The 21,769-nt window shown below is 47.4% G+C and overlaps 23 non-coding genes across 23 annotated transcripts; all 23 read right to left on the bottom strand.

The window, feature by feature from the left end:
- Positions 1–75: 75 nt before the first annotated feature.
- On the bottom strand, positions 76–157 carry Trnas-gcu (transfer RNA serine (anticodon GCU)). The gene has a single exon. It is a non-coding gene; the product is annotated as a tRNA-Ser (tRNA).
- Positions 158–965: 808 nt separating this feature from the next.
- On the bottom strand, positions 966–1,047 carry Trnas-gcu (transfer RNA serine (anticodon GCU)). The gene has a single exon. It is a non-coding gene; the product is annotated as a tRNA-Ser (tRNA).
- An 808-nt stretch (positions 1,048–1,855) lies between these two features.
- Trnas-gcu (transfer RNA serine (anticodon GCU)) lies at positions 1,856–1,937 on the bottom strand. The gene has a single exon. It is a non-coding gene; the product is annotated as a tRNA-Ser (tRNA).
- An 808-nt stretch (positions 1,938–2,745) lies between these two features.
- Trnas-gcu (transfer RNA serine (anticodon GCU)) lies at positions 2,746–2,827 on the bottom strand. Its single transcript has one exon. It is a non-coding gene; the product is annotated as a tRNA-Ser (tRNA).
- An 808-nt stretch (positions 2,828–3,635) lies between these two features.
- On the bottom strand, positions 3,636–3,717 carry Trnas-gcu (transfer RNA serine (anticodon GCU)). The gene has a single exon. It is a non-coding gene; the product is annotated as a tRNA-Ser (tRNA).
- An 808-nt stretch (positions 3,718–4,525) lies between these two features.
- On the bottom strand, positions 4,526–4,607 carry Trnas-gcu (transfer RNA serine (anticodon GCU)). Its single transcript has one exon. It is a non-coding gene; the product is annotated as a tRNA-Ser (tRNA).
- An 823-nt stretch (positions 4,608–5,430) lies between these two features.
- Positions 5,431–5,512, bottom strand: Trnas-gcu (transfer RNA serine (anticodon GCU)). Its single transcript has one exon. It is a non-coding gene; the product is annotated as a tRNA-Ser (tRNA).
- An 808-nt stretch (positions 5,513–6,320) lies between these two features.
- On the bottom strand, positions 6,321–6,402 carry Trnas-gcu (transfer RNA serine (anticodon GCU)). The gene has a single exon. It is a non-coding gene; the product is annotated as a tRNA-Ser (tRNA).
- An 808-nt stretch (positions 6,403–7,210) lies between these two features.
- Trnas-gcu (transfer RNA serine (anticodon GCU)) lies at positions 7,211–7,292 on the bottom strand. The gene has a single exon. It is a non-coding gene; the product is annotated as a tRNA-Ser (tRNA).
- Positions 7,293–8,100: 808 nt separating this feature from the next.
- On the bottom strand, positions 8,101–8,182 carry Trnas-gcu (transfer RNA serine (anticodon GCU)). Its single transcript has one exon. It is a non-coding gene; the product is annotated as a tRNA-Ser (tRNA).
- An 808-nt stretch (positions 8,183–8,990) lies between these two features.
- Positions 8,991–9,072, bottom strand: Trnas-gcu (transfer RNA serine (anticodon GCU)). Its single transcript has one exon. It is a non-coding gene; the product is annotated as a tRNA-Ser (tRNA).
- Positions 9,073–9,880: 808 nt separating this feature from the next.
- Positions 9,881–9,962, bottom strand: Trnas-gcu (transfer RNA serine (anticodon GCU)). The gene has a single exon. It is a non-coding gene; the product is annotated as a tRNA-Ser (tRNA).
- An 808-nt stretch (positions 9,963–10,770) lies between these two features.
- Trnas-gcu (transfer RNA serine (anticodon GCU)) lies at positions 10,771–10,852 on the bottom strand. The gene has a single exon. It is a non-coding gene; the product is annotated as a tRNA-Ser (tRNA).
- Positions 10,853–11,660: 808 nt separating this feature from the next.
- On the bottom strand, positions 11,661–11,742 carry Trnas-gcu (transfer RNA serine (anticodon GCU)). The gene has a single exon. It is a non-coding gene; the product is annotated as a tRNA-Ser (tRNA).
- An 808-nt stretch (positions 11,743–12,550) lies between these two features.
- Positions 12,551–12,632, bottom strand: Trnas-gcu (transfer RNA serine (anticodon GCU)). The gene has a single exon. It is a non-coding gene; the product is annotated as a tRNA-Ser (tRNA).
- Positions 12,633–13,440: 808 nt separating this feature from the next.
- On the bottom strand, positions 13,441–13,522 carry Trnas-gcu (transfer RNA serine (anticodon GCU)). Its single transcript has one exon. It is a non-coding gene; the product is annotated as a tRNA-Ser (tRNA).
- An 808-nt stretch (positions 13,523–14,330) lies between these two features.
- On the bottom strand, positions 14,331–14,412 carry Trnas-gcu (transfer RNA serine (anticodon GCU)). The gene has a single exon. It is a non-coding gene; the product is annotated as a tRNA-Ser (tRNA).
- An 808-nt stretch (positions 14,413–15,220) lies between these two features.
- Positions 15,221–15,302, bottom strand: Trnas-gcu (transfer RNA serine (anticodon GCU)). Its single transcript has one exon. It is a non-coding gene; the product is annotated as a tRNA-Ser (tRNA).
- An 808-nt stretch (positions 15,303–16,110) lies between these two features.
- Positions 16,111–16,192, bottom strand: Trnas-gcu (transfer RNA serine (anticodon GCU)). Its single transcript has one exon. It is a non-coding gene; the product is annotated as a tRNA-Ser (tRNA).
- An 808-nt stretch (positions 16,193–17,000) lies between these two features.
- Positions 17,001–17,082, bottom strand: Trnas-gcu (transfer RNA serine (anticodon GCU)). The gene has a single exon. It is a non-coding gene; the product is annotated as a tRNA-Ser (tRNA).
- Positions 17,083–17,890: 808 nt separating this feature from the next.
- Positions 17,891–17,972, bottom strand: Trnas-gcu (transfer RNA serine (anticodon GCU)). The gene has a single exon. It is a non-coding gene; the product is annotated as a tRNA-Ser (tRNA).
- Positions 17,973–18,780: 808 nt separating this feature from the next.
- Positions 18,781–18,862, bottom strand: Trnas-gcu (transfer RNA serine (anticodon GCU)). Its single transcript has one exon. It is a non-coding gene; the product is annotated as a tRNA-Ser (tRNA).
- An 808-nt stretch (positions 18,863–19,670) lies between these two features.
- Positions 19,671–19,752, bottom strand: Trnas-gcu (transfer RNA serine (anticodon GCU)). The gene has a single exon. It is a non-coding gene; the product is annotated as a tRNA-Ser (tRNA).
- Between the last annotated feature and the right edge of the window lie 2,017 nt (positions 19,753–21,769).

Genomic DNA, 21,769 nt, shown 5'->3' with positions numbered 1-21,769 from the left:
TTCCACTGTTGCTACTGAGTAGCGTTTCGCATGTAGAAGGCGGGATCCGAAATGGATGCCTTACGTAAAATTCTTCGACGAGGATGGGATTCGAACCCACGCGTGCAGAGCACATTGGATTAGCAGTCCAACGCCTTAACCACTCGGCCACCTCGTCTGATGCTTCGGAATCTGAGTCCATCGCTAGACCTTTCGGAAAGAAGTCGTTTGTCGATTCGAAAACGCATCGTACTGTGGCTGGTGTTAACGCTGTAATGCCCTGCTGCAGTCCCACTCGTGAATCATTTAATGATGGCATCCGTCCACGTCGGTATCCGATCGGGGGAAAGTAGGCGGCCCACTTACTTACTGCAGAAATAAGCACCGAATCGTCGTGTAGCGTTGTCTAATGCAAATGAGAAATGTCCTGTGCATTCAGTATAACAATTACTGCAACGACGCGATTATCTTGATTCGCAACATTTATTTGTCACCTCTGTTGACCTCATCGCTGACGTTGCTTTCAAGTTTCTTACGAAGAGCAAACCACGTTCTTCCTAGCCGATTTGTGAGAGCAGAAGCTCCTGCAGTTGGCGATGGAGCCCGGCCCTATCAGATCGCTTCCGTATATGGCGGCCGAACGGAAAGCAAACTGTCGAAAGGCGACAGTTGTGCTACAGTTGGGGGTATTATAGGCTCGATACGTTAAAATGACTGCGAGAAGTAAGCACTTAAATATGAATTAGAACGCACCCTTCCCAAACACCAGCAAGGTGCCAAACTTCGTTTCCTTTATAGGTCTTGAGATGATGTTTGATTCGAAAAGGCGTGCGCAATCGAATGTTGTTTCCTTCCATCTGGTAGGCGGTTTAGTTTCATTTTTCTTGCTGATGTTATCTGCCACCTACACGTTCCACTGTTGCTACTGAGTAGCGTTTCGCATGTAGAAGGCGGGATCCGAAATGGATGCCTTACGTAAAATTCTTCGACGAGGATGGGATTCGAACCCACGCGTGCAGAGCACATTGGATTAGCAGTCCAACGCCTTAACCACTCGGCCACCTCGTCTGATGCTTCGGAATCTGAGTCCATCGCTAGACCTTTCGGAAAGAAGTCGTTTGTCGATTCGAAAACGCATCGTACTGTGGCTGGTGTTAACGCTGTAATGCCCTGCTGCAGTCCCACTCGTGAATCATTTAATGATGGCATCCGTCCACGTCGGTATCCGATCGGGGGAAAGTAGGCGGCCCACTTACTTACTGCAGAAATAAGCACCGAATCGTCGTGTAGCGTTGTCTAATGCAAATGAGAAATGTCCTGTGCATTCAGTATAACAATTACTGCAACGACGCGATTATCTTGATTCGCAACATTTATTTGTCACCTCTGTTGACCTCATCGCTGACGTTGCTTTCAAGTTTCTTACGAAGAGCAAACCACGTTCTTCCTAGCCGATTTGTGAGAGCAGAAGCTCCTGCAGTTGGCGATGGAGCCCGGCCCTATCAGATCGCTTCCGTATATGGCGGCCGAACGGAAAGCGAACTGTCGAAAGGCGACAGTTGTGCTACAGTTGGGGGTATTATAGGCTCGATACGTTAAAATGACTGCGAGAAGTAAGCACTTAAATATGAATTAGAACGCACCCTTCCCAAACACCAGCAAGGTGCCAAACTTCGTTTCCTTTATAGGTCTTGAGATGATGTTTGATTCGAAAAGGCGTGCGCAATCGAATGTTGTTTCCTTCCATCTGGTAGGCGGTTTAGTTTCATATTTCTTGCTGATGTTATCTGCCACCTACACGTTCCACTGTTGCTACTGAGTAGCGTTTCGCATGTAGAAGGCGGGATCCGAAATGGATGCCTTACGTAAAATTCTTCGACGAGGATGGGATTCGAACCCACGCGTGCAGAGCACATTGGATTAGCAGTCCAACGCCTTAACCACTCGGCCACCTCGTCTGATGCTTCGGAATCTGAGTCCATCGCTAGACCTTTCGGAAAGAAGTCGTTTGTCGATTCGAAAACGCATCGTACTGTGGCTGGTGTTAACGCTGTAATGCCCTGCTGCAGTCCCACTCGTGAATCATTTAATGATGGCATCCGTCCACGTCGGTATCCGATCGGGGGAAAGTAGGCGGCCCACTTACTTACTGCAGAAATAAGCACCGAATCGTCGTGTAGCGTTGTCTAATGCAAATGAGAAATGTCCTGTGCATTCAGTATAACAATTACTGCAACGACGCGATTATCTTGATTCGCAACATTTATTTGTCACCTCTGTTGACCTCATCGCTGACGTTGCTTTCAAGTTTCTTACGAAGAGCAAACCACGTTCTTCCTAGCCGATTTGTGAGAGCAGAAGCTCCTGCAGTTGGCGATGGAGCCCGGCCCTATCAGATCGCTTCCGTATATGGCGGCCGAACGGAAAGCAAACTGTCGAAAGGCGACAGTTGTGCTACAGTTGGGGGTATTATAGGCTCGATACGTTAAAATGACTGCGAGAAGTAAGCACTTAAATATGAATTTGAACGCACCCTTCCCAAACACCAGCAAGGTGCCAAACTTCGTTTCCTTTATAGGTCTTGAGATGATGTTTGATTCGAAAAGGCGTGCGCAATCGAATGTTGTTTCCTTCCATCTGGTAGGCGGTTTAGTTTCATATTTCTTGCTGATGTTATCTGCCACCTACACGTTCCACTGTTGCTACTGAGTAGCGTTTCGCATGTAGAAGGCGGGATCCGAAATGGATGCCTTACGTAAAATTCTTCGACGAGGATGGGATTCGAACCCACGCGTGCAGAGCACATTGGATTAGCAGTCCAACGCCTTAACCACTCGGCCACCTCGTCTGATGCTTCGGAATCTGAGTCCATCGCTAGACCTTTCGGAAAGAAGTCGTTTGTCGATTCGAAAACGCATCGTACTGTGGCTGGTGTTAACGCTGTAATGCCCTGCTGCAGTCCCACTCGTGAATCATTTAATGATGGCATCCGTCCACGTCGGTATCCGATCGGGGGAAAGTAGGCGGCCCACTTACTTACTGCAGAAATAAGCACCGAATCGTCGTGTAGCGTTGTCTAATGCAAATGAGAAATGTCCTGTGCATTCAGTATAACAATTACTGCAACGACGCGATTATCTTGATTCGCAACATTTATTTGTCACCTCTGTTGACCTCATCGCTGACGTTGCTTTCAAGTTTCTTACGAAGAGCAAACCACGTTCTTCCTAGCCGATTTGTGAGAGCAGAAGCTCCTGCAGTTGGCGATGGAGCCCGGCCCTATCAGATCGCTTCCGTATATGGCGGCCGAACGGAAAGCAAACTGTCGAAAGGCGACAGTTGTGCTACAGTTGGGGGTATTATAGGCTCGATACGTTAAAATGACTGCGAGAAGTAAGCACTTAAATATGAATTAGAACGCACCCTTCCCAAACACCAGCAAGGTGCCAAACTTCGTTTCCTTTATAGGTCTTGAGATGATGTTTGATTCGAAAAGGCGTGCGCAATCGAATGTTGTTTCCTTCCATCTGGTAGGCGGTTTAGTTTCATTTTTCTTGCTGATGTTATCTGCCACCTACACGTTCCACTGTTGCTACTGAGTAGCGTTTCGCATGTAGAAGGCGGGATCCGAAATGGATGCCTTACGTAAAATTCTTCGACGAGGATGGGATTCGAACCCACGCGTGCAGAGCACATTGGATTAGCAGTCCAACGCCTTAACCACTCGGCCACCTCGTCTGATGCTTCGGAATCTGAGTCCATCGCTAGACCTTTCGGAAAGAAGTCGTTTGTCGATTCGAAAACGCATCGTACTGTGGCTGGTGTTAACGCTGTAATGCCCTGCTGCAGTCCCACTCGTGAATCATTTAATGATGGCATCCGTCCACGTCGGTATCCGATCGGGGGAAAGTAGGCGGCCCACTTACTTACTGCAGAAATAAGCACCGAATCGTCGTGTAGCGTTGTCTAATGCAAATGAGAAATGTCCTGTGCATTCAGTATAACAATTACTGCAACGACGCGATTATCTTGATTCGCAACATTTATTTGTCACCTCTGTTGACCTCATCGCTGACGTTGCTTTCAAGTTTCTTACGAAGAGCAAACCACGTTCTTCCTAGCCGATTTGTGAGAGCAGAAGCTCCTGCAGTTGGCGATGGAGCCCGGCCCTATCAGATCGCTTCCGTATATGGCGGCCGAACGGAAAGCAAACTGTCGAAAGGCGACAGTTGTGCTACAGTTGGGGGTATTATAGGCTCGATACGTTAAAATGACTGCGAGAAGTAAGCACTTAAATATGAATTAGAACGCACCCTTCCCAAACACCAGCAAGGTGCCAAACTTCGTTTCCTTTATAGGTCTTGAGATGATGTTTGATTCGAAAAGGCGTGCGCAATCGAATGTTGTTTCCTTCCATCTGGTAGGCGGTTTAGTTTCATTTTTCTTGCTGATGTTATCTGCCACCTACACGTTCCACTGTTGCTACTGAGTAGCGTTTCGCATGTAGAAGGCGGGATCCGAAATGGATGCCTTACGTAAAATTCTTCGACGAGGATGGGATTCGAACCCACGCGTGCAGAGCACATTGGATTAGCAGTCCAACGCCTTAACCACTCGGCCACCTCGTCTGATGCTTCGGAATCTGAGTCCATCGCTAGACCTTTCGGAAAGAAGTCGTTTGTCGATTCGAAAACGCATCGTACTGTGGCTGGTGTTAACGCTGTAATGCCCTGCTGCAGTGCAGCTGACCAAGCTCCCAATCTTGAATCATTTAATGATGGCATCCGTCCACGTCGGTATCCGATCGGGGGAAAGTAGGCGGCCCACTTACTTACTGCAGAAATAAGCACCGAATCGTCGTGTAGCGTTGTCTAATGCACATGAGAAATGTCCTGTGCATTCAGTATAACAATTACTGCAACGACGCGATTATCTTGATTCGCAACATTTATTTGTCACCTCTGTTGACCTCATCGCTGACGTTGCTTTCAAGTTTCTTACGAAGAGCAAACCACGTTCTTCCTAGCCGATTTGTGAGAGCAGAAGCTCCTGCAGTTGGCGATGGAGCCCGGCCCTATCAGATCGCTTCCGTATATGGCGGCCGAACGGAAAGCAAACTGTCGAAAGGCGACAGTTGTGCTACAGTTGGGGGTATTATAGGCTCGATACGTTAAAATGACTGCGAGAAGTAAGCACTTAAATATGAATTAGAACGCACCCTTCCCAAACACCAGCAAGGTGCCAAACTTCGTTTCCTTTATAGGTCTTGAGATGATGTTTGATTCGAAAAGGCGTGCGCAATCGAATGTTGTTTCCTTCCATCTGGTAGGCGGTTTAGTTTCATTTTTCTTGCTGATGTTATCTGCCACCTACACGTTCCACTGTTGCTACTGAGTAGCGTTTCGCATGTAGAAGGCGGGATCCGAAATGGATGCCTTACGTAAAATTCTTCGACGAGGATGGGATTCGAACCCACGCGTGCAGAGCACATTGGATTAGCAGTCCAACGCCTTAACCACTCGGCCACCTCGTCTGATGCTTCGGAATCTGAGTCCATCGCTAGACCTTTCGGAAAGAAGTCGTTTGTCGATTCGAAAACGCATCGTACTGTGGCTGGTGTTAACGCTGTAATGCCCTGCTGCAGTCCCACTCGTGAATCATTTAATGATGGCATCCGTCCACGTCGGTATCCGATCGGGGGAAAGTAGGCGGCCCACTTACTTACTGCAGAAATAAGCACCGAATCGTCGTGTAGCGTTGTCTAATGCAAATGAGAAATGTCCTGTGCATTCAGTATAACAATTACTGCAACGACGCGATTATCTTGATTCGCAACATTTATTTGTCACCTCTGTTGACCTCATCGCTGACGTTGCTTTCAAGTTTCTTACGAAGAGCAAACCACGTTCTTCCTAGCCGATTTGTGAGAGCAGAAGCTCCTGCAGTTGGCGATGGAGCCCGGCCCTATCAGATCGCTTCCGTATATGGCGGCCGAACGGAAAGCAAACTGTCGAAAGGCGACAGTTGTGCTACAGTTGGGGGTATTATAGGCTCGATACGTTAAAATGACTGCGAGAAGTAAGCACTTAAATATGAATTAGAACGCACCCTTCCCAAACACCAGCAAGGTGCCAAACTTCGTTTCCTTTATAGGTCTTGAGATGATGTTTGATTCGAAAAGGCGTGCGCAATCGAATGTTGTTTCCTTCCATCTGGTAGGCGGTTTAGTTTCATTTTTCTTGCTGATGTTATCTGCCACCTACACGTTCCACTGTTGCTACTGAGTAGCGTTTCGCATGTAGAAGGCGGGATCCGAAATGGATGCCTTACGTAAAATTCTTCGACGAGGATGGGATTCGAACCCACGCGTGCAGAGCACATTGGATTAGCAGTCCAACGCCTTAACCACTCGGCCACCTCGTCTGATGCTTCGGAATCTGAGTCCATCGCTAGACCTTTCGGAAAGAAGTCGTTTGTCGATTCGAAAACGCATCGTACTGTGGCTGGTGTTAACGCTGTAATGCCCTGCTGCAGTCCCACTCGTGAATCATTTAATGATGGCATCCGTCCACGTCGGTATCCGATCGGGGGAAAGTAGGCGGCCCACTTACTTACTGCAGAAATAAGCACCGAATCGTCGTGTAGCGTTGTCTAATGCAAATGAGAAATGTCCTGTGCATTCAGTATAACAATTACTGCAACGACGCGATTATCTTGATTCGCAACATTTATTTGTCACCTCTGTTGACCTCATCGCTGACGTTGCTTTCAAGTTTCTTACGAAGAGCAAACCACGTTCTTCCTAGCCGATTTGTGAGAGCAGAAGCTCCTGCAGTTGGCGATGGAGCCCGGCCCTATCAGATCGCTTCCGTATATGGCGGCCGAACGGAAAGCGAACTGTCGAAAGGCGACAGTTGTGCTACAGTTGGGGGTATTATAGGCTCGATACGTTAAAATGACTGCGAGAAGTAAGCACTTAAATATGAATTAGAACGCACCCTTCCCAAACACCAGCAAGGTGCCAAACTTCGTTTCCTTTATAGGTCTTGAGATGATGTTTGATTCGAAAAGGCGTGCGCAATCGAATGTTGTTTCCTTCCATCTGGTAGGCGGTTTAGTTTCATATTTCTTGCTGATGTTATCTGCCACCTACACGTTCCACTGTTGCTACTGAGTAGCGTTTCGCATGTAGAAGGCGGGATCCGAAATGGATGCCTTACGTAAAATTCTTCGACGAGGATGGGATTCGAACCCACGCGTGCAGAGCACATTGGATTAGCAGTCCAACGCCTTAACCACTCGGCCACCTCGTCTGATGCTTCGGAATCTGAGTCCATCGCTAGACCTTTCGGAAAGAAGTCGTTTGTCGATTCGAAAACGCATCGTACTGTGGCTGGTGTTAACGCTGTAATGCCCTGCTGCAGTCCCACTCGTGAATCATTTAATGATGGCATCCGTCCACGTCGGTATCCGATCGGGGGAAAGTAGGCGGCCCACTTACTTACTGCAGAAATAAGCACCGAATCGTCGTGTAGCGTTGTCTAATGCAAATGAGAAATGTCCTGTGCATTCAGTATAACAATTACTGCAACGACGCGATTATCTTGATTCGCAACATTTATTTGTCACCTCTGTTGACCTCATCGCTGACGTTGCTTTCAAGTTTCTTACGAAGAGCAAACCACGTTCTTCCTAGCCGATTTGTGAGAGCAGAAGCTCCTGCAGTTGGCGATGGAGCCCGGCCCTATCAGATCGCTTCCGTATATGGCGGCCGAACGGAAAGCAAACTGTCGAAAGGCGACAGTTGTGCTACAGTTGGGGGTATTATAGGCTCGATACGTTAAAATGACTGCGAGAAGTAAGCACTTAAATATGAATTAGAACGCACCCTTCCCAAACACCAGCAAGGTGCCAAACTTCGTTTCCTTTATAGGTCTTGAGATGATGTTTGATTCGAAAAGGCGTGCGCAATCGAATGTTGTTTCCTTCCATCTGGTAGGCGGTTTAGTTTCATTTTTCTTGCTGATGTTATCTGCCACCTACACGTTCCACTGTTGCTACTGAGTAGCGTTTCGCATGTAGAAGGCGGGATCCGAAATGGATGCCTTACGTAAAATTCTTCGACGAGGATGGGATTCGAACCCACGCGTGCAGAGCACATTGGATTAGCAGTCCAACGCCTTAACCACTCGGCCACCTCGTCTGATGCTTCGGAATCTGAGTCCATCGCTAGACCTTTCGGAAAGAAGTCGTTTGTCGATTCGAAAACGCATCGTACTGTGGCTGGTGTTAACGCTGTAATGCCCTGCTGCAGTCCCACTCGTGAATCATTTAATGATGGCATCCGTCCACGTCGGTATCCGATCGGGGGAAAGTAGGCGGCCCACTTACTTACTGCAGAAATAAGCACCGAATCGTCGTGTAGCGTTGTCTAATGCAAATGAGAAATGTCCTGTGCATTCAGTATAACAATTACTGCAACGACGCGATTATCTTGATTCGCAACATTTATTTGTCACCTCTGTTGACCTCATCGCTGACGTTGCTTTCAAGTTTCTTACGAAGAGCAAACCACGTTCTTCCTAGCCGATTTGTGAGAGCAGAAGCTCCTGCAGTTGGCGATGGAGCCCGGCCCTATCAGATCGCTTCCGTATATGGCGGCCGAACGGAAAGCAAACTGTCGAAAGGCGACAGTTGTGCTACAGTTGGGGGTATTATAGGCTCGATACGTTAAAATGACTGCGAGAAGTAAGCACTTAAATATGAATTAGAACGCACCCTTCCCAAACACCAGCAAGGTGCCAAACTTCGTTTCCTTTATAGGTCTTGAGATGATGTTTGATTCGAAAAGGCGTGCGCAATCGAATGTTGTTTCCTTCCATCTGGTAGGCGGTTTAGTTTCATATTTCTTGCTGATGTTATCTGCCACCTACACGTTCCACTGTTGCTACTGAGTAGCGTTTCGCATGTAGAAGGCGGGATCCGAAATGGATGCCTTACGTAAAATTCTTCGACGAGGATGGGATTCGAACCCACGCGTGCAGAGCACATTGGATTAGCAGTCCAACGCCTTAACCACTCGGCCACCTCGTCTGATGCTTCGGAATCTGAGTCCATCGCTAGACCTTTCGGAAAGAAGTCGTTTGTCGATTCGAAAACGCATCGTACTGTGGCTGGTGTTAACGCTGTAATGCCCTGCTGCAGTCCCACTCGTGAATCATTTAATGATGGCATCCGTCCACGTCGGTATCCGATCGGGGGAAAGTAGGCGGCCCACTTACTTACTGCAGAAATAAGCACCGAATCGTCGTGTAGCGTTGTCTAATGCAAATGAGAAATGTCCTGTGCATTCAGTATAACAATTACTGCAACGACGCGATTATCTTGATTCGCAACATTTATTTGTCACCTCTGTTGACCTCATCGCTGACGTTGCTTTCAAGTTTCTTACGAAGAGCAAACCACGTTCTTCCTAGCCGATTTGTGAGAGCAGAAGCTCCTGCAGTTGGCGATGGAGCCCGGCCCTATCAGATCGCTTCCGTATATGGCGGCCGAACGGAAAGCGAACTGTCGAAAGGCGACACTTGTGCTACAGTTGGGGGTATTATAGGCTCGATACGTTAAAATGACTGCGAGAAGTAAGCACTTAAATATGAATTAGAACGCACCCTTCCCAAACACCAGCAAGGTGCCAAACTTCGTTTCCTTTATAGGTCTTGAGATGATGTTTGATTCGAAAAGGCGTGCGCAATCGAATGTTGTTTCCTTCCATCTGGTAGGCGGTTTAGTTTCATATTTCTTGCTGATGTTATCTGCCACCTACACGTTCCACTGTTGCTACTGAGTAGCGTTTCGCATGTAGAAGGCGGGATCCGAAATGGATGCCTTACGTAAAATTCTTCGACGAGGATGGGATTCGAACCCACGTGTGCAGAGCACATTGGATTAGCAGTCCAACGCCTTAACCACTCGGCCACCTCGTCTGATGCTTCGGAATCTGAGTCCATCGCTAGACCTTTCGGAAAGAAGTCGTTTGTCGATTCGAAAACGCATCGTACTGTGGCTGGTGTTAACGCTGTAATGCCCTGCTGCAGTCCCACTCGTGAATCATTTAATGATGGCATCCGTCCACGTCGGTATCCGATCGGGGGAAAGTAGGCGGCCCACTTACTTACTGCAGAAATAAGCACCGAATCGTCGTGTAGCGTTGTCTAATGCAAATGAGAAATGTCCTGTGCATTCAGTATAACAATTACTGCAACGACGCGATTATCTTGATTCGCAACATTTATTTGTCACCTCTGTTGACCTCATCGCTGACGTTGCTTTCAAGTTTCTTACGAAGAGCAAACCACGTTCTTCCTAGCCGATTTGTGAGAGCAGAAGCTCCTGCAGTTGGCGATGGAGCCCGGCCCTATCAGATCGCTTCCGTATATGGCGGCCGAACGGAAAGCGAACTGTCGAAAGGCGACACTTGTGCTACAGTTGGGGGTATTATAGGCTCGATACGTTAAAATGACTGCGAGAAGTAAGCACTTAAATATGAATTAGAACGCACCCTTCCCAAACACCAGCAAGGTGCCAAACTTCGTTTCCTTTATAGGTCTTGAGATGATGTTTGATTCGAAAAGGCGTGCGCAATCGAATGTTGTTTCCTTCCATCTGGTAGGCGGTTTAGTTTCATATTTCTTGCTGATGTTATCTGCCACCTACACGTTCCACTGTTGCTACTGAGTAGCGTTTCGCATGTAGAAGGCGGGATCCGAAATGGATGCCTTACGTAAAATTCTTCGACGAGGATGGGATTCGAACCCACGTGTGCAGAGCACATTGGATTAGCAGTCCAACGCCTTAACCACTCGGCCACCTCGTCTGATGCTTCGGAATCTGAGTCCATCGCTAGACCTTTCGGAAAGAAGTCGTTTGTCGATTCGAAAACGCATCGTACTGTGGCTGGTGTTAACGCTGTAATGCCCTGCTGCAGTCCCACTCGTGAATCATTTAATGATGGCATCCGTCCACGTCGGTATCCGATCGGGGGAAAGTAGGCGGCCCACTTACTTACTGCAGAAATAAGCACCGAATCGTCGTGTAGCGTTGTCTAATGCAAATGAGAAATGTCCTGTGCATTCAGTATAACAATTACTGCAACGACGCGATTATCTTGATTCGCAACATTTATTTGTCACCTCTGTTGACCTCATCGCTGACGTTGCTTTCAAGTTTCTTACGAAGAGCAAACCACGTTCTTCCTAGCCGATTTGTGAGAGCAGAAGCTCCTGCAGTTGGCGATGGAGCCCGGCCCTATCAGATCGCTTCCGTATATGGCGGCCGAACGGAAAGCGAACTGTCGAAAGGCGACACTTGTGCTACAGTTGGGGGTATTATAGGCTCGATACGTTAAAATGACTGCGAGAAGTAAGCACTTAAATATGAATTAGAACGCACCCTTCCCAAACACCAGCAAGGTGCCAAACTTCGTTTCCTTTATAGGTCTTGAGATGATGTTTGATTCGAAAAGGCGTGCGCAATCGAATGTTGTTTCCTTCCATCTGGTAGGCGGTTTAGTTTCATATTTCTTGCTGATGTTATCTGCCACCTACACGTTCCACTGTTGCTACTGAGTAGCGTTTCGCATGTAGAAGGCGGGATCCGAAATGGATGCCTTACGTAAAATTCTTCGACGAGGATGGGATTCGAACCCACGTGTGCAGAGCACATTGGATTAGCAGTCCAACGCCTTAACCACTCGGCCACCTCGTCTGATGCTTCGGAATCTGAGTCCATCGCTAGACCTTTCGGAAAGAAGTCGTTTGTCGATTCGAAAACGCATCGTACTGTGGCTGGTGTTAACGCTGTAATGCCCTGCTGCAGTCCCACTCGTGAATCATTTAATGATGGCATCCGTCCACGTCGGTATCCGATCGGGGGAAAGTAGGCGGCCCACTTACTTACTGCAGAAATAAGCACCGAATCGTCGTGTAGCGTTGTCTAATGCAAATGAGAAATGTCCTGTGCATTCAGTATAACAATTACTGCAACGACGCGATTATCTTGATTCGCAACATTTATTTGTCACCTCTGTTGACCTCATCGCTGACGTTGCTTTCAAGTTTCTTACGAAGAGCAAACCACGTTCTTCCTAGCCGATTTGTGAGAGCAGAAGCTCCTGCAGTTGGCGATGGAGCCCGGCCCTATCAGATCGCTTCCGTATATGGCGGCCGAACGGAAAGCGAACTGTCGAAAGGCGACACTTGTGCTACAGTTGGGGGTATTATAGGCTCGATACGTTAAAATGACTGCGAGAAGTAAGCACTTAAATATGAATTAGAACGCACCCTTCCCAAACACCAGCAAGGTGCCAAACTTCGTTTCCTTTATAGGTCTTGAGATGATGTTTGATTCGAAAAGGCGTGCGCAATCGAATGTTGTTTCCTTCCATCTGGTAGGCGGTTTAGTTTCATATTTCTTGCTGATGTTATCTGCCACCTACACGTTCCACTGTTGCTACTGAGTAGCGTTTCGCATGTAGAAGGCGGGATCCGAAATGGATGCCTTACGTAAAATTCTTCGACGAGGATGGGATTCGAACCCACGTGTGCAGAGCACATTGGATTAGCAGTCCAACGCCTTAACCACTCGGCCACCTCGTCTGATGCTTCGGAATCTGAGTCCATCGCTAGACCTTTCGGAAAGAAGTCGTTTGTCGATTCGAAAACGCATCGTACTGTGGCTGGTGTTAACGCTGTAATGCCCTGCTGCAGTCCCACTCGTGAATCATTTAATGATGGCATCCGTCCACGTCGGTATCCGATCGGGGGAAAGTAGGCGGCCCACTTACTTACTGCAGAAATAAGCACCGAATCGTCGTGTAGCGTTGTCTAATGCAAATGAGAAATGTCCTGTGCATTCAGTATAACAATTACTGCAACGACGCGATTATCTTGATTCGCAACATTTATTTGTCACCTCTGTTGACCTCATCGCTGACGTTGCTTTCAAGTTTCTTACGAAGAGCAAACCACGTTCTTCCTAGCCGATTTGTGAGAGCAGAAGCTCCTGCAGTTGGCGATGGAGCCCGGCCCTATCAGATCGCTTCCGTATATGGCGGCCGAACGGAAAGCGAACTGTCGAAAGGCGACACTTGTGCTACAGTTGGGGGTATTATAGGCTCGATACGTTAAAATGACTGCGAGAAGTAAGCACTTAAATATGAATTAGAACGCACCCTTCCCAAACACCAGCAAGGTGCCAAACTTCGTTTCCTTTATAGGTCTTGAGATGATGTTTGATTCGAAAAGGCGTGCGCAATCGAATGTTGTTTCCTTCCATCTGGTAGGCGGTTTAGTTTCATATTTCTTGCTGATGTTATCTGCCACCTACACGTTCCACTGTTGCTACTGAGTAGCGTTTCGCATGTAGAAGGCGGGATCCGAAATGGATGCCTTACGTAAAATTCTTCGACGAGGATGGGATTCGAACCCACGTGTGCAGAGCACATTGGATTAGCAGTCCAACGCCTTAACCACTCGGCCACCTCGTCTGATGCTTCGGAATCTGAGTCCATCGCTAGACCTTTCGGAAAGAAGTCGTTTGTCGATTCGAAAACGCATCGTACTGTGGCTGGTGTTAACGCTGTAATGCCCTGCTGCAGTCCCACTCGTGAATCATTTAATGATGGCATCCGTCCACGTCGGTATCCGATCGGGGGAAAGTAGGCGGCCCACTTACTTACTGCAGAAATAAGCACCGAATCGTCGTGTAGCGTTGTCTAATGCAAATGAGAAATGTCCTGTGCATTCAGTATAACAATTACTGCAACGACGCGATTATCTTGATTCGCAACATTTATTTGTCACCTCTGTTGACCTCATCGCTGACGTTGCTTTCAAGTTTCTTACGAAGAGCAAACCACGTTCTTCCTAGCCGATTTGTGAGAGCAGAAGCTCCTGCAGTTGGCGATGGAGCCCGGCCCTATCAGATCGCTTCCGTATATGGCGGCCGAACGGAAAGCGAACTGTCGAAAGGCGACACTTGTGCTACAGTTGGGGGTATTATAGGCTCGATACGTTAAAATGACTGCGAGAAGTAAGCACTTAAATATGAATTAGAACGCACCCTTCCCAAACACCAGCAAGGTGCCAAACTTCGTTTCCTTTATAGGTCTTGAGATGATGTTTGATTCGAAAAGGCGTGCGCAATCGAATGTTGTTTCCTTCCATCTGGTAGGCGGTTTAGTTTCATATTTCTTGCTGATGTTATCTGCCACCTACACGTTCCACTGTTGCTACTGAGTAGCGTTTCGCATGTAGAAGGCGGGATCCGAAATGGATGCCTTACGTAAAATTCTTCGACGAGGATGGGATTCGAACCCACGTGTGCAGAGCACATTGGATTAGCAGTCCAACGCCTTAACCACTCGGCCACCTCGTCTGATGCTTCGGAATCTGAGTCCATCGCTAGACCTTTCGGAAAGAAGTCGTTTGTCGATTCGAAAACGCATCGTACTGTGGCTGGTGTTAACGCTGTAATGCCCTGCTGCAGTCCCACTCGTGAATCATTTAATGATGGCATCCGTCCACGTCGGTATCCGATCGGGGGAAAGTAGGCGGCCCACTTACTTACTGCAGAAATAAGCACCGAATCGTCGTGTAGCGTTGTCTAATGCAAATGAGAAATGTCCTGTGCATTCAGTATAACAATTACTGCAACGACGCGATTATCTTGATTCGCAACATTTATTTGTCACCTCTGTTGACCTCATCGCTGACGTTGCTTTCAAGTTTCTTACGAAGAGCAAACCACGTTCTTCCTAGCCGATTTGTGAGAGCAGAAGCTCCTGCAGTTGGCGATGGAGCCCGGCCCTATCAGATCGCTTCCGTATATGGCGGCCGAACGGAAAGCAAACTGTCGAAAGGCGACAGTTGTGCTACAGTTGGGGGTATTATAGGCTCGATACGTTAAAATGACTGCGAGAAGTAAGCACTTAAATATGAATTAGAACGCACCCTTCCCAAACACCAGCAAGGTGCCAAACTTCGTTTCCTTTATAGGTCTTGAGATGATGTTTGATTCGAAAAGGCGTGCGCAATCGAATGTTGTTTCCTTCCATCTGGTAGGCGGTTTAGTTTCATTTTTCTTGCTGATGTTATCTGCCACCTACACGTTCCACTGTTGCTACTGAGTAGCGTTTCGCATGTAGAAGGCGGGATCCGAAATGGATGCCTTACGTAAAATTCTTCGACGAGGATGGGATTCGAACCCACGCGTGCAGAGCACATTGGATTAGCAGTCCAACGCCTTAACCACTCGGCCACCTCGTCTGATGCTTCGGAATCTGAGTCCATCGCTAGACCTTTCGGAAAGAAGTCGTTTGTCGATTCGAAAACGCATCGTACTGTGGCTGGTGTTAACGCTGTAATGCCCTGCTGCAGTCCCACTCGTGAATCATTTAATGATGGCATCCGTCCACGTCGGTATCCGATCGGGGGAAAGTAGGCGGCCCACTTACTTACTGCAGAAATAAGCACCGAATCGTCGTGTAGCGTTGTCTAATGCAAATGAGAAATGTCCTGTGCATTCAGTATAACAATTACTGCAACGACGCGATTATCTTGATTCGCAACATTTATTTGTCACCTCTGTTGACCTCATCGCTGACGTTGCTTTCAAGTTTCTTACGAAGAGCAAACCACGTTCTTCCTAGCCGATTTGTGAGAGCAGAAGCTCCTGCAGTTGGCGATGGAGCCCGGCCCTATCAGATCGCTTCCGTATATGGCGGCCGAACGGAAAGCGAACTGTCGAAAGGCGACAGTTGTGCTACAGTTGGGGGTATTATAGGCTCGATACGTTAAAATGACTGCGAGAAGTAAGCACTTAAATATGAATTAGAACGCACCCTTCCCAAACACCAGCAAGGTGCCAAACTTCGTTTCCTTTATAGGTCTTGAGATGATGTTTGATTCGAAAAGGCGTGCGCAATCGAATGTTGTTTCCTTCCATCTGGTAGGCGGTTTAGTTTCATATTTCTTGCTGATGTTATCTGCCACCTACACGTTCCACTGTTGCTACTGAGTAGCGTTTCGCATGTAGAAGGCGGGATCCGAAATGGATGCCTTACGTAAAATTCTTCGACGAGGATGGGATTCGAACCCACGCGTGCAGAGCACATTGGATTAGCAGTCCAACGCCTTAACCACTCGGCCACCTCGTCTGATGCTTCGGAATCTGAGTCCATCGCTAGACCTTTCGGAAAGAAGTCGTTTGTCGATTCGAAAACGCATCGTACTGTGGCTGGTGTTAACGCTGTAATGCCCTGCTGCAGTCCCACTCGTGAATCATTTAATGATGGCATCCGTCCACGTCGGTATCCGATCGGGGGAAAGTAGGCGGCCCACTTACTTACTGCAGAAATAAGCACCGAATCGTCGTGTAGCGTTGTCTAATGCAAATGAGAAATGTCCTGTGCATTCAGTATAACAATTACTGCAACGACGCGATTATCTTGATTCGCAACATTTATTTGTCACCTCTGTTGACCTCATCGCTGACGTTGCTTTCAAGTTTCTTACGAAGAGCAAACCACGTTCTTCCTAGCCGATTTGTGAGAGCAGAAGCTCCTGCAGTTGGCGATGGAGCCCGGCCCTATCAGATCGCTTCCGTATATGGCGGCCGAACGGAAAGCAAACTGTCGAAAGGCGACAGTTGTGCTACAGTTGGGGGTATTATAGGCTCGATACGTTAAAATGACTGCGAGAAGTAAGCACTTAAATATGAATTTGAACGCACCCTTCCCAAACACCAGCAAGGTGCCAAACTTCGTTTCCTTTATAGGTCTTGAGATGATGTTTGATTCGAAAAGGCGTGCGCAATCGAATGTTGTTTCCTTCCATCTGGTAGGCGGTTTAGTTTCATATTTCTTGCTGATGTTATCTGCCACCTACACGTTCCACTGTTGCTACTGAGTAGCGTTTCGCATGTAGAAGGCGGGATCCGAAATGGATGCCTTACGTAAAATTCTTCGACGAGGATGGGATTCGAACCCACGCGTGCAGAGCACATTGGATTAGCAGTCCAACGCCTTAACCACTCGGCCACCTCGTCTGATGCTTCGGAATCTGAGTCCATCGCTAGACCTTTCGGAAAGAAGTCGTTTGTCGATTCGAAAACGCATCGTACTGTGGCTGGTGTTAACGCTGTAATGCCCTGCTGCAGTCCCACTCGTGAATCATTTAATGATGGCATCCGTCCACGTCGGTATCCGATCGGGGGAAAGTAGGCGGCCCACTTACTTACTGCAGAAATAAGCACCGAATCGTCGTGTAGCGTTGTCTAATGCAAATGAGAAATGTCCTGTGCATTCAGTATAACAATTACTGCAACGACGCGATTATCTTGATTCGCAACATTTATTTGTCACCTCTGTTGACCTCATCGCTGACGTTGCTTTCAAGTTTCTTACGAAGAGCAAACCACGTTCTTCCTAGCCGATTTGTGAGAGCAGAAGCTCCTGCAGTTGGCGATGGAGCCCGGCCCTATCAGATCGCTTCCGTATATGGCGGCCGAACGGAAAGCAAACTGTCGAAAGGCGACAGTTGTGCTACAGTTGGGGGTATTATAGGCTCGATACGTTAAAATGACTGCGAGAAGTAAGCACTTAAATATGAATTAGAACGCACCCTTCCCAAACACCAGCAAGGTGCCAAACTTCGTTTCCTTTATAGGTCTTGAGATGATGTTTGATTCGAAAAGGCGTGCGCAATCGAATGTTGTTTCCTTCCATCTGGTAGGCGGTTTAGTTTCATTTTTCTTGCTGATGTTATCTGCCACCTACACGTTCCACTGTTGCTACTGAGTAGCGTTTCGCATGTAGAAGGCGGGATCCGAAATGGATGCCTTACGTAAAATTCTTCGACGAGGATGGGATTCGAACCCACGCGTGCAGAGCACATTGGATTAGCAGTCCAACGCCTTAACCACTCGGCCACCTCGTCTGATGCTTCGGAATCTGAGTCCATCGCTAGACCTTTCGGAAAGAAGTCGTTTGTCGATTCGAAAACGCATCGTACTGTGGCTGGTGTTAACGCTGTAATGCCCTGCTGCAGTCCCACTCGTGAATCATTTAATGATGGCATCCGTCCACGTCGGTATCCGATCGGGGGAAAGTAGGCGGCCCACTTACTTACTGCAGAAATAAGCACCGAATCGTCGTGTAGCGTTGTCTAATGCAAATGAGAAATGTCCTGTGCATTCAGTATAACAATTACTGCAACGACGCGATTATCTTGATTCGCAACATTTATTTGTCACCTCTGTTGACCTCATCGCTGACGTTGCTTTCAAGTTTCTTACGAAGAGCAAACCACGTTCTTCCTAGCCGATTTGTGAGAGCAGAAGCTCCTGCAGTTGGCGATGGAGCCCGGCCCTATCAGATCGCTTCCGTATATGGCGGCCGAACGGAAAGCAAACTGTCGAAAGGCGACAGTTGTGCTACAGTTGGGGGTATTATAGGCTCGATACGTTAAAATGACTGCGAGAAGTAAGCACTTAAATATGAATTAGAACGCACCCTTCCCAAACACCAGCAAGGTGCCAAACTTCGTTTCCTTTATAGGTCTTGAGATGATGTTTGATTCGAAAAGGCGTGCGCAATCGAATGTTGTTTCCTTCCATCTGGTAGGCGGTTTAGTTTCATATTTCTTGCTGATGTTATCTGCCACCTACACGTTCCACTGTTGCTACTGAGTAGCGTTTCGCATGTAGAAGGCGGGATCCGAAATGGATGCCTTACGTAAAATTCTTCGACGAGGATGGGATTCGAACCCACGCGTGCAGAGCACATTGGATTAGCAGTCCAACGCCTTAACCACTCGGCCACCTCGTCTGATGCTTCGGAATCTGAGTCCATCGCTAGACCTTTCGGAAAGAAGTCGTTTGTCGATTCGAAAACGCATCGTACTGTGGCTGGTGTTAACGCTGTAATGCCCTGCTGCAGTCCCACTCGTGAATCATTTAATGATGGCATCCGTCCACGTCGGTATCCGATCGGGGGAAAGTAGGCGGCCCACTTACTTACTGCAGAAATAAGCACCGAATCGTCGTGTAGCGTTGTCTAATGCAAATGAGAAATGTCCTGTGCATTCAGTATAACAATTACTGCAACGACGCGATTATCTTGATTCGCAACATTTATTTGTCACCTCTGTTGACCTCATCGCTGACGTTGCTTTCAAGTTTCTTACGAAGAGCAAACCACGTTCTTCCTAGCCGATTTGTGAGAGCAGAAGCTCCTGCAGTTGGCGATGGAGCCCGGCCCTATCAGATCGCTTCCGTATATGGCGGCCGAACGGAAAGCGAACTGTCGAAAGGCGACACTTGTGCTACAGTTGGGGGTATTATAGGCTCGATACGTTAAAATGACTGCGAGAAGTAAGCACTTAAATATGAATTAGAACGCACCCTTCCCAAACACCAGCAAGGTGCCAAACTTCGTTTCCTTTATAGGTCTTGAGATGATGTTTGATTCGAAAAGGCGTGCGCAATCGAATGTTGTTTCCTTCCATCTGGTAGGCGGTTTAGTTTCATATTTCTTGCTGATGTTATCTGCCACCTACACGTTCCACTGTTGCTACTGAGTAGCGTTTCGCATGTAGAAGGCGGGATCCGAAATGGATGCCTTACGTAAAATTCTTCGACGAGGATGGGATTCGAACCCACGTGTGCAGAGCACATTGGATTAGCAGTCCAACGCCTTAACCACTCGGCCACCTCGTCTGATGCTTCGGAATCTGAGTCCATCGCTAGACCTTTCGGAAAGAAGTCGTTTGTCGATTCGAAAACGCATCGTACTGTGGCTGGTGTTAACGCTGTAATGCCCTGCTGCAGTCCCACTCGTGAATCATTTAATGATGGCATCCGTCCACGTCGGTATCCGATCGGGGGAAAGTAGGCGGCCCACTTACTTACTGCAGAAATAAGCACCGAATCGTCGTGTAGCGTTGTCTAATGCAAATGAGAAATGTCCTGTGCATTCAGTATAACAATTACTGCAACGACGCGATTATCTTGATTCGCAACATTTATTTGTCACCTCTGTTGACCTCATCGCTGACGTTGCTTTCAAGTTTCTTACGAAGAGCAAACCACGTTCTTCCTAGCCGATTTGTGAGAGCAGAAGCTCCTGCAGTTGGCGATGGAGCCCGGCCCTATCAGATCGCTTCCGTATATGGCGGCCGAACGGAAAGCGAACTGTCGAAAGGCGACACTTGTGCTACAGTTGGGGGTATTATAGGCTCGATACGTTAAAATGACTGCGAGAAGTAAGCACTTAAATATGAATTAGAACGCACCCTTCCCAAACACCAGCAAGGTGCCAAACTTCGTTTCCTTTATAGGTCTTGAGATGATGTTTGATTCGAAAAGGCGTGCGCAATCGAATGTTGTTTCCTTCCATCTGGTAGGCGGTTTAGTTTCATATTTCTTGCTGATGTTATCTGCCACCTACACGTTCCACTGTTGCTACTGAGTAGCGTTTCGCATGTAGAAGGCGGGATCCGAAATGGATGCCTTACGTAAAATTCTTCGACGAGGATGGGATTCGAACCCACGTGTGCAGAGCACATTGGATTAGCAGTCCAACGCCTTAACCACTTTTTTTTTTTTTTTTTTTTTTTTTTTTTTTTTTTTTTTTTTTTTTTTTTTTTAGTCAGACGCCTTAACCACTTTTTTTTTTTTTTTTTTTTTTTTAAACCAATTGCGCCACTTTTTTTTTTTTTAACCAGCGCCTTAGACCGGTTTTTTTTTTTTTTTTGCTCTAGCCAACTTTTTTTTTTCTTTTTACTTTTTTTATACTTTTTTTTTTCTTTCTTTTTTTTCTTTTATCTATTTATTTTTTTATTTACTTTTTTTTATTTTTTTTTCTCTATTTTGAAAAACGAAACCCTTAACCTTCTATGAAAATAAAGTTGAATGGTGAAAATGACAACGAAAAGACTGCCCTCCTGGGCAAGGTAGATTTGCTGCTCGAAGAATAAACGTAACATAAACACAGCTTCTTATCTCACTCAATGAAAGTTCCTGTAGCCAGTGTGCAGCAAGTCATTGAAGGCCCCTGTGTGAAGGGGAGGCAGGACGCGACACAGAAGCAGTGGGGCCTCTTCGCGGCACTACTGGTGTCCCGCGGCCCGGCCTCACCCCCGTACACTCAGGTGACCTATCCGATACCCATGCGATTAAAAGCTATTTTAAGCATATTGCCGAAGAGTTTCCCATGATTCGGGTACGTGCATGTGTTGGCGAATTCGATATCCATAAACATCTTGAATTCCAAAAAATTGTCACTGCCAAAATTATTAAAGACGTAGCTGGAATAGGTACCCAGCAACCACAAAACTGCATTGTTTTTCGTCTGCGGATAAAATTGCACATCAGGACGAAACAGTAGTGTTGACGAAACATTGGCGGTAGTAGTCCTGGTAAGAAGAGCTATTTTTTCTCGAAGCCAAGCCCAGTTCTGGAGACGTTCCCCGCAGGTGTAACGGTGGAGAACTGTATCCGTCAGTTGACAACGATGACAGAGAGGGGTGTCACTGAGCCCGATTTTATGTAACCTCTCGTTCGTGCTAACCACATCATTGATGGCTTTGTACCAGGCAGTGCGAGCATCGGAACTGAGGACACGGGAACTGACATTGCGCCATACGATATCCCAGTTCACGCCACCGAGCTTCGTTGCCAATGGATTCTTTCCTTCGTGTTGTCTCCAGTCCGCTATTATAGCTTGTGCAGTTAA

Source organism: Schistocerca nitens, chromosome 2 (assembly GCF_023898315.1).
Source record: "Schistocerca nitens isolate TAMUIC-IGC-003100 chromosome 2, iqSchNite1.1, whole genome shotgun sequence".
Lineage (NCBI taxonomy): Eukaryota > Metazoa > Arthropoda > Insecta > Orthoptera > Acrididae > Schistocerca > Schistocerca nitens.
The sequence above is the reverse complement of the archived record's forward strand: the minus strand, read 5'-3'. Positions and strand labels throughout refer to the sequence as shown.